Below are 9,855 nucleotides of genomic sequence, written 5' to 3'. Positions count from 1 at the left end.
TCCATAATAAATCTACCTTTTATCAAAGATAATGGCCAATGTGAATTCCTCACATGACCAAACCCTAACTTTAACTCCTATAATCATCTGGTGCCTACATAACTCACATAATACCTAACAATTTTAGGTTTCAATAGTATGACAATAACCTCAAATAATTTAATTAGCAATTTCACAATTTTCATAAGTGATAATCAAATAAACAACATAACATCACAAAAATGGATAGGAATGTCAAGTAATTTACAAACATTTCCAATTTTAATGTAGAGACCAATTAAAAAGTTATTTTAAAAATCAACATGTTCCATTCCATCCATTGATTTTGTAAATCAATCTTTCTTGTCCTTTGTTTTTAAAATCACTTTTTTAACATTAAGATTTACAATATAGCTAATAGCTAAATAATTTGGACCAGATTTCATAAAACTTATGCATATATCTCCAGCAGAGCTGACAAAAATTTAAAGCATAGGTCATAATTTTAAAAAATTACCCAATATACATTTTAGAAAGTAACACACTTCATCTAATCAGGGGATATAAACATGTGACCCCCTAAAGCTATCAGAACTTTGTTTTAATTACTTATTTTTTTAACTTAAAATCAAATCAATTACAGATTTAAATTTCCAGTAGTAATGTTTCAATTTTTGCACACAGATTTCTATGATCTTGTGCTTAAAGTAAACAAATCCACAATTCTAGTACATACCATTTAACAGTGATTGTCTTACATAATTATAAAAGATTCATCACATAAAATTTACATCTCATCTTGATATCTGAAGAAGTGACCTTAAGGTCAATATTCCTGATGTAAAAGCCTATCATTATAAGTTGTTCCTATTTAACGAAGTTGTAGATTATTAGTAAACTCATTCCTTCATTAGGACCCATTGTAACTCAAACAAGTTATTTCTCAGGGATAATAACATTACAAAATAGTTTTAAGAAGCTTAATAAATTTACAATTTAAGAGGAATTCCAAAAAAAGATACCTTTTCACTTGCTGTTACTTTCTTTGATTGACATCAGCTTTCTTTGTTCTCTTTTACTTGCCCCCCCCCCATCTCAAGTCAATGCAAACCTGATCCAGATAAAGTTTTGCTCGATTTTTTCCTATGCGAATTAGAAAAAACTTGCAGACTAGGCAGACTAGTTTAAGCCAGTTGAGCACCTTTCTGGTTTGTTTTTTTTTCAAAATCAGTGCAAATGGATTACAATTTATATAAAACTGCTTTTACTATCATATCTCAAATAACAAATTGCACTAAACTGATTGAGCATATTTTCTTTTTCTCCCTCTCACCCCTTTGTCCATGTGTCCCTGTTACAATCAAGGAATGAGGGAAGGAGGAAGAAAGAGAGACTCTTAATACTCTATGCACTATCTTACTCACAGAGGCCTTAATTTAGTTGAATTTGCTTCCAAATTATCTCAGCATTGGTATTATATGTTGATCACATCTAAAAACCCCTGTAAAATTACCAAATATGAAGTAATTAAATCCAATAAAGAAATTACATTCATATAGCATTTATTTTTTGCTAAGCACTTTTGCACTCTTGGAATGACCAATAGCCAAATTCCCCAATCATAGCTCTCAAACATTAGCTAACTTTTTCTGTAGCCCCCAGCTTGGACAGATCTGAAGTCTACATGAAAAAGTCAGCGGCCCCCCCCCCCTTTTTAAACAAAATCTAGCTCACGGAACAGACATGACACAGATATTCTGCACAAAGACACAAACACAGACAAAAATTACATGAAAGAGAACCATCTCCTCCCCACACACAAGACATCAATATCTCACCTAATGCAATTTTGCTTCAAAAATTTGGTTTGGACTGCTCCTTTCCCTCTCTCTTTAGGGAGAACAGTTCCAATCTCATTGCTTGAGATACTGTAATACATAGGCCGGCCTTTAGACTCAGATCCCCAAGCCCAGAGGGGGTTGCCCCCATCCAGCAGTCAACCAGAGTGCCCCTGTTCTGTGCCATTTATCAGGACTTTCTTCTGGCTTACTAGGTGCCTCCCTTTAACTTTGGATCATCAAGTCTTGGTGATCTTAGGGTCTCCTTCCACCTAAGGACAGCCCAAGGACATAGGCAGTGCCTGGGGAGAGCAGCTCTGATCTCTGGATAACTCCTTCTCTTTTACCTCTGGATTATGAGCACACAAGTTACCTGACTGGCCATTTGTCTTCAGGCCTCTTCTTTCTTCTTTCTTTTTCTTCTTATTCTTCTTCTGTTTTGTTCTACTTTCTTTTTTTCCCTTCTTCTTCTGTTTTTTTTCTTTTTTTCTTTCTTTCTTTCTTTCTTCTTCTTCTTCTTCTCCTCCTCCTCCTTCTTCTCCTTTTTCTTCTTCTTTTTCTCCTCCTCTTCTTCATCCTCCTCCTCCTCCTCCTCCTGCTCCTTTTTCTTCTCCTATTTGTATTTGGATGTCTTTGTTCAGGTCCATACTTCACAGAAAGGGAGGCTGAGGGTCTGATCTTAAGGATGGTCAGAGAAAACCCAACCTGGTGCTTGACCTGCATCAGAACCCCAGCCATCTCTCTGGCAAGTCACATATCCTGGACAAGCCCCATAAACTGTATGATACAGGTGCTAGACTCCCTTACCCAAATTGACTATTCAGAAGCATCTTCAGATACAAACAGGAAGTATTTATTCAGTCCATGCAAGGAGATTCCCAAGCACACCTGCTGAACAGACCCAGAGCTTCTCAGTTCCCATCTCCCAGCATTGTGCCTAGCCTAGTGAGCTGGAAACAGTGATTTTGATTAATAGCAAAATGGGTTCATTGGATGGGCTGAAAAGGAAGTAACCACTGACGAATGGTCAGCAATGCTGTCTACTTCCTGTGGGTCCCATAACTTTCTGAAGCTTAGCTCTAGGGTCTGACCCACTCCATCTCATAGACTTTTTGAGAAATCTTCACCTGATCCCATTCAACCCCAATATATGCCAACATCCTCATTAGAATGTAAACCCCTTGAGGACAGGAACTGTCTTTGGCCTCTTTTTGAATCTCCAGTGCTGGTTTAGTACATAGTAGGTGCTTAATAAATGTTTTTGATTGATTTTACAACTTCCAGAGTAGAAAGAACCTTAAGAAAAGTTAGGTGACTTTTTTATGTAAAAATGACAGAGCTAGGATTTTGAATGCAGATTCCACGAGTCTAGGGTCTTTCCATTGTTGTGCCACATCTTTTATGAAGGCTGAAATTAGTATGCAAAGCTCAGTCTTTCTACTTCAAGATTCCAGTTCTTTCTGCCCCAGAACTCTTTTCAACAGAAATCCTAACAGTGCAAGATTTTCTTCTCTAAGCTAGATCACCTGACCTACAGTATTGGAGTCCTTAATTTGCCTTAAGGGTTACATTGAGAAATTTTTATGTAGAAGACAGAATTTCAAGAGAATTCTTGCTTCAGAGTGGAATCTTTGGGGATGGGAAAGCTGTGGGTTACTTTTTGACCTCATTTGGGGTTTTCTTGGTAAAGATACTGAAGTGGTTTGTTCTCCTTTTCCAGTTCATTTTCAGATGAGAAAATTGAGGGAAGTAAGGTTAAGGGAAATTAACTTGGCCTGACATTATCCACTAGGCCACCTAGTTGCTTATTTAGGGAAGGCACTATTTGTTTGCAAAGAATTCAGAATGGGATTCTGACAAAGGATACCACTTCCTTGAGCTCTTAAAATCCTCTTTAATAAAACAATTACTAGGAAGGGAGATGTTAAAAGGGAGAGAGTTTTTAACTTTAAATTGTACATGGAGTACTTGCTGAAATGCCTTTTAGCCAAAACAAAATAACAACAAATTCAGTACAAAATGAAACTGGTTATATCATCTATTAACAGTTCTCTGATCTCTTAAAAACAAACAAACCTGTTTCAATAGACACATTCAAGCAAACTCATCTTTAGTTCAAATCAGGTCTCAGACATTAGATGCATGATCCTGAACAAGTCACTTAACCAGTTTGCCTCAGTTTCCTCATTTGTGAAAACAAGAATGATAATAGCACCTACCTTCCTGGGTTTTTGTGAAGATCAAATGAGATGCTAACTGTAAAGTATCTAGCACATTGTAAGCACTTAATAAATGTTTGTTTCCTACTTTCCATCCTCTCTCTTCTAGCTCCACTTACTGCCTTTGGAATAACGTTTCCCTTTATGCCTTAAATATACATCCCTTCACACAATTCTTAATTTATTGTCACTTGACAGTTATTTTTCCTAAGCACAGTAGCCTTCAGAACTTTATGACTGTTTTCTTAAAACTTTGTACTACACTGAAGATGATAGAAAAACACCTAAATTTAAGTCCTCTATCCCCTTACTTTTGTTAAGGGAATTAGGAAATAAGACTTCAGTATAGACTTGGCATGGTAGCAGTCCCAAAGCTCCCTGGGTCTGCTCTAATTTTCCTTGTATAGGGAAGAGGTGGGTGCTGACAACAAAGGCAAAAATATTGAAAATGCAAAAGAAAAACTTTGCTCCAGGCATTCAGAGTTTGGGGCTATAATTACCCCTGCCCTAACTTTTGTGTGAGTGTCTCCTACTGCTGTTCACTCCTATAGGTCAAACTCATTTCTGAGGAAGGTTGAGGGAAAAGGCTTAGATCTTACATATCTACAAGAGATCAAAGGGACAAGCCAGAATTGCTGAGACAGAAATATCGAACTTCCTTTGCTTGCTCTCTATAGTCTCTTCTCTTAAAGTATACCTTAAATTCCTTTGTAACAAAAATTGCTGCTTCTTACATTTTTAAAATTCTTCAACATTTGAAAAACAGCTTGATGTACTGGATACAGGTAGCCTTGGAGTTAGGAAAAACCAATTAAAAGTTCCAGCCCCTGATACATACTAGCTATAGTGATCCTGGAAATGTCACTTAATTGGCAAAGTACCTCTGGCAAATCTGACTTAGGTACAGAGCAGATATATATCACAACTGATATATGGAGTTTTCTAATAGAAACTTCTCAATAGAAAATCACAGGTTCTTTGGAAAAATATAAATTATAAAATCTTCAACATCTAAATTAATACCTTTACATAGTATGTATTTAGTATTGTTTCTATTCCCTATAGTAGTCTGCTCTTCTATTTTCTCATTCATTAGGGAGAAAAGGAAAAATCCTAACCAAAAACATTTATGTATTATAACAAGAAACTTTTAGAATTAAAATGTATTTCATGTAGGCAAAACTATTATACTGTTTTTTGTTTAATTTGTAAATAGCACACATATATACTACCTCTATATAGACATGTATATACATAGACACATATATGTATGCATACATATAGTTACATATATGTGTACAGAAATATATTGTGTATACATATATAAAAATTTCCCCTGAATACTGAGTATTAGTTTAAATTATTTATTATTTTAAAATTTAAATTATTTTTATAATTGTATTTAATTATATGTTATTTATACATAATTATAATTCATATTTAAATATTAATATTTGAATTATTTGTTATTTAAAGTAATAAAAAAGAATAAAAGATATGAAACCCAATAGGGTTTTCACCAGGGAAGATATTGCAGAAGGAATTATTGTGGGATATAGGTTGTTTTCAGTGATACTCCAAAGAGATCAAAACACTTCTACTCTTTTTCACAATTCCAGAGACTAAATGTCAATTCATTTCTCCAGATCTATTGTCACAGGAATAACCTTGATTGCAAAGAAGAAGTGGAAGTAGAAGTCTTAGTTCTTGATGCCTCAAGATTTGGAGCCCAACAAAGATGAAAGGGGAGTTAGTTGTCTCTTCAGTCTGTATGTTTGCATATTCCTAGTAACTATCATTGCTATTGTTTTCAGTTAGATACAGTTTATTGTTCTAACTTTGGGCAAAAGTCTCTGAGTTCTGTTGCATAAAAACCAAATCTGGGGTAAGTATTCATAAGATATTTTGTCAATGCATCAATTGTTAGAGAATAAATGCTAAAAACATAACGATTCATGTTTGATGCCCGCTTCCAAAAGTTGTCCATGATAATATTTTCAAGAAAAGTTGAAAATTAGATGGCAGAACAAGACAACGGAAATATCATTTTCCAACCTATAATACTGTTCATTTTTGTCATTCTAAGTTTACTACAAAATGATATTTGCCAGTAAACTCACATCTAGCAAAGATAATGTCTTTTTAATTTTTATATCTCTCCCAGGAAATAAATCATTAAGTGGATAAAAGATCTGAACAATAATTTTCAAAGGAATTGCTTGCTGTCAACAACCTTAAGAAGGGTTCCAAATCATCAGTAATAAGAGAAATACAAATTTTTTAAAAATCTCATCTCCAGTTTGTTGTTCTAGAAAACTTAACTTCAAATTAGGGGGGAGAGAGAGACAGACAGACAGACAGACAGACAGACAGACAGTGAGAGAGAGACAGAGACAGAGAGAGAGACAGAGACAGAGAGAGAAACAGAGAGAAACAGAGAGAGAGACAGAGAGAGACAGAGAGAGAGACAGAGAGAGAGAGAGAGATCCCCTTGCTAAGCATTTATTTAAAGAAGTCAGACAGATTCCACATATACTAATATATATATATATGTATATATATATATATATCAGTATATTTTGTACTCTACCCATATATACTAAAATATGTATAGCAGTACTTATTGTGGAAGCAAAAAAAAAGCAAAGTAGATGCCAATTAATTTGGGAATGACTAAAAAATGGTGGCATATTTCTTTACTTCCATTTTTGTTTTGCTTGCACAAGAAGTACTACTATACATATTTTAGTACAGGTAGGTAGAGTAAAAAACTTACCGATTAGAAACACACACACACGCACACACACACACACACACACACACACACATATGTACAACTGAGTCTTTCTGTCTTTGACTTCTTTAAGTTAATGCTTAGTAATAGGATTTCTCTCTTTAACTCTCTCCCTCTTCTTTCTTTCTTTCCTTCCTTTCTTCCTTTCTTCCTTCCTTCCTTCCTTCTTTCCTTCCTTCCTTCCTTCCTTCCTTCCTTCCTTCCTTCCTTCCTTCCTTCCTTCCTTCCTTCTTTCCTTCCTTCCTTCCTTCCTTCCTCTCTCCCTTCCTCCCTCTCTCCCTCCTTCTCTCTGCTTAATTTGAAATAAATCATTAAGTGGATAAAAGATCTGAACAACAATTGTCATTTAAAAAAAAGAATAACTTTTTACTTTTCAAAATATATGCAAAGATAATTTTCAACATTCAACCTTGCAAAATCTTGTTGAGCAACAGTTTTCAAATGAATTGCACAGTCAGCAACTTTAAGAAAGGTTGCTCCACATCATTAATAATAGGGAAAATGAAAAAATTTTAAAGAAATTATGAAAGTGAATTCCTAAAAGTATAATATTTGCCTGACTTAATAAAGCAGCAAAACAAGAAAAACAGTATAAGCAGTGATTAAAATAATTTGGAGAAAAAATAGTACAAAAATGAAGTTGAATATTGTCTAATTTTAACAAGTGCTCATGAGACTAGGGAAACAATGAAGAATTTATCTTTTCTTTGGAGAGCTTGAGGGCTATAATATAGTTACTCTACCAACTGGTTTTACTTGACTTTTTCCTTGTTACTAGGAAATATCACTAAGGGGACAGTTATTTGGGGGAAGGAGGATATCTATCTGATAATAATTGTGATATTAAGAAAATGTCATGGATGAAACATTAATTTAGGAAAAAATCATCATTGTTATTGACAAATGTGTACCAACTAAGTACATGGCTCATATTAATCTGTATGAATTTAAATGAGCTCTTATATTGATTCATGAAAGTTATTTCTTAAATCATTTAAGGAAAAATTATTTGGGAATTTGTTCCAATTGCCTTTGTTTTAAAGAAAAATGTTTTGATAGAAGGAGAATCTAGGCTTACAGTAAATTTCTGTTTTAAATGATTACTTGTTCCCTCAATACTTTCTGTCACAGAATTTTTTAATGACAATTGTTTTTCACTTCTGAAAGATATGACCCTTACTATGCCTCATAGTATAAAATATTTAAACATAGTAGATGTATTTACTAAATATTTGGATGAATGGAAGAAATTTCTCCTTAAGCTCTCTTTTTCACAAGTTACTCATGGTGACCTATCTATACTCAACTACACAAAGTATATTACAAAGCATTTGCTTATGATATCACTTCCTTAAGGATTTTAATTGATACTTTTTTGAGGGAAGGAGGAGGATGCTACACTTGCAAATTGATTCATGTTGGTATTTTTTCTGCTTCAGATTACAAATTCATTTTTCTACTATTCAGTGCCCTACATAGAGACCTTGGGAGAAATGTTGCCTCTGAAGTGAGATTTTTAGCTCTATGGTGGTACCTTAATGCATTTTTCAGTCATGTCTGATTCTTTGTAATCCCATTTGGGATTTTCTTGGCTAAAATACTGGAATGGTTTGCCATTTCCTTCTCCAATTCATTTTACATAAGAGGAACTGAGGCAAACAGGGTTAAGTGATTTATCCAGAGTCATATAACTAGTTAAGTGTTTGAAGTCAGATTTGAACTGAAGAATATCATTTTCTATTATTATACTTTGCTTTTACTTATACTTTGCTTTTAAAACATAACCAATCCATTTCCTCTTCCAGTTATATATTACTTTGAAAATATCAAATCTCAAATCACTTTGAAAATATCATTAAGACAAATCATTTCTTTTGAGAAGTTCTTTGAAATTGATGGCAGCCTATTTATGCCTGCCATAGGCCTATCTGTAGTATTTTGAGTGACCTGTAATTTGAATTCCTTGGAGTATGGTATTCCATGCTTTGTAGTCATGTAGTACTAGAAGAATCTTCATTTTTTTAAAAAGATATTTAAGAGAAAGGAAAATCTGAGGGGTCATTGAAAGCAGTCATCACTTTACCACAATCTGAGAATTATCACAAATTTACCTCTTGGGGGATAAAGAAAAAAAAGTGCTGTATTTACAAGTTTAGGCACTTTGGTGTTACACTGCAAATAAACTGTAAATCATCTTTATGCTGTAATTGTTTCATAATTTTAGTGAAGTACTACTAGGGTATATCTTCTTTATAGGTAGGGAGTTTGTCTTTATACCTCTATATTGTCCTCCTAGTTCTTTTCACAAAGGAGTTGCTTAAGAAAATATTTTATTATTTATTATTAAATATCATTTATTCAGTGAATAAGTGCAGAATTTTGAAAGCCCAGGTTCTTCAACATCTATAACCTTATTAATCATGTTAAAAATTCCCGGAGAATGAATCTTTATCTTCTTTCTGGCAACCATTTCTGAAATGCAAATGAGATAAAATTTAATAGTTACTTGGCTTGGATACAAGGACTCAAGGTTACAGGGGAAAAAGAAATTTCCTATATCCTTGTGAGACACAGGTGCTTAACTTAATTAACTGTTTCATAATTAACAGTTAATTTCACAGTAAAGAGGAAAAAAAGAATTATCTCAACTTCTTTAAGTTTCTCCTTTGATGTGTAGCTTCTTTCTAGTGGCTTCAAATTTGTTAATTAGCTGGGATAATTGTTTCAAAATACTGAATTTTGAGTAATATTTTAAACTAATATTTCTGGTTCCAGAAAAGAGATAATGTCTCTTTATATTAAACTCCTACTTGTCGTTCTGCTTCTCTTCTCTATCAGTTTTAAGCCAACAGATCCTAAAGACAATAAAGCAGATTGACAAAACTTAGATCATGTTTCCATATGTTGCATAGGGGACATGTAACAAGCCCTCTCCCTTCTTTCTGGCAACCATTGCTGAAATACAAATGAAATAAAATCTAATAGTCACTTGGCTTAGATACAAGGACTCAAGGTTATATGGTGA

This window comes from Sarcophilus harrisii, chromosome 4 (genome assembly GCF_902635505.1).
Source record: "Sarcophilus harrisii chromosome 4, mSarHar1.11, whole genome shotgun sequence".
NCBI classification, from domain to species: Eukaryota; Metazoa; Chordata; class Mammalia; order Dasyuromorphia; family Dasyuridae; genus Sarcophilus; species Sarcophilus harrisii.
Note: the sequence above shows the minus strand (reverse complement) of the source record.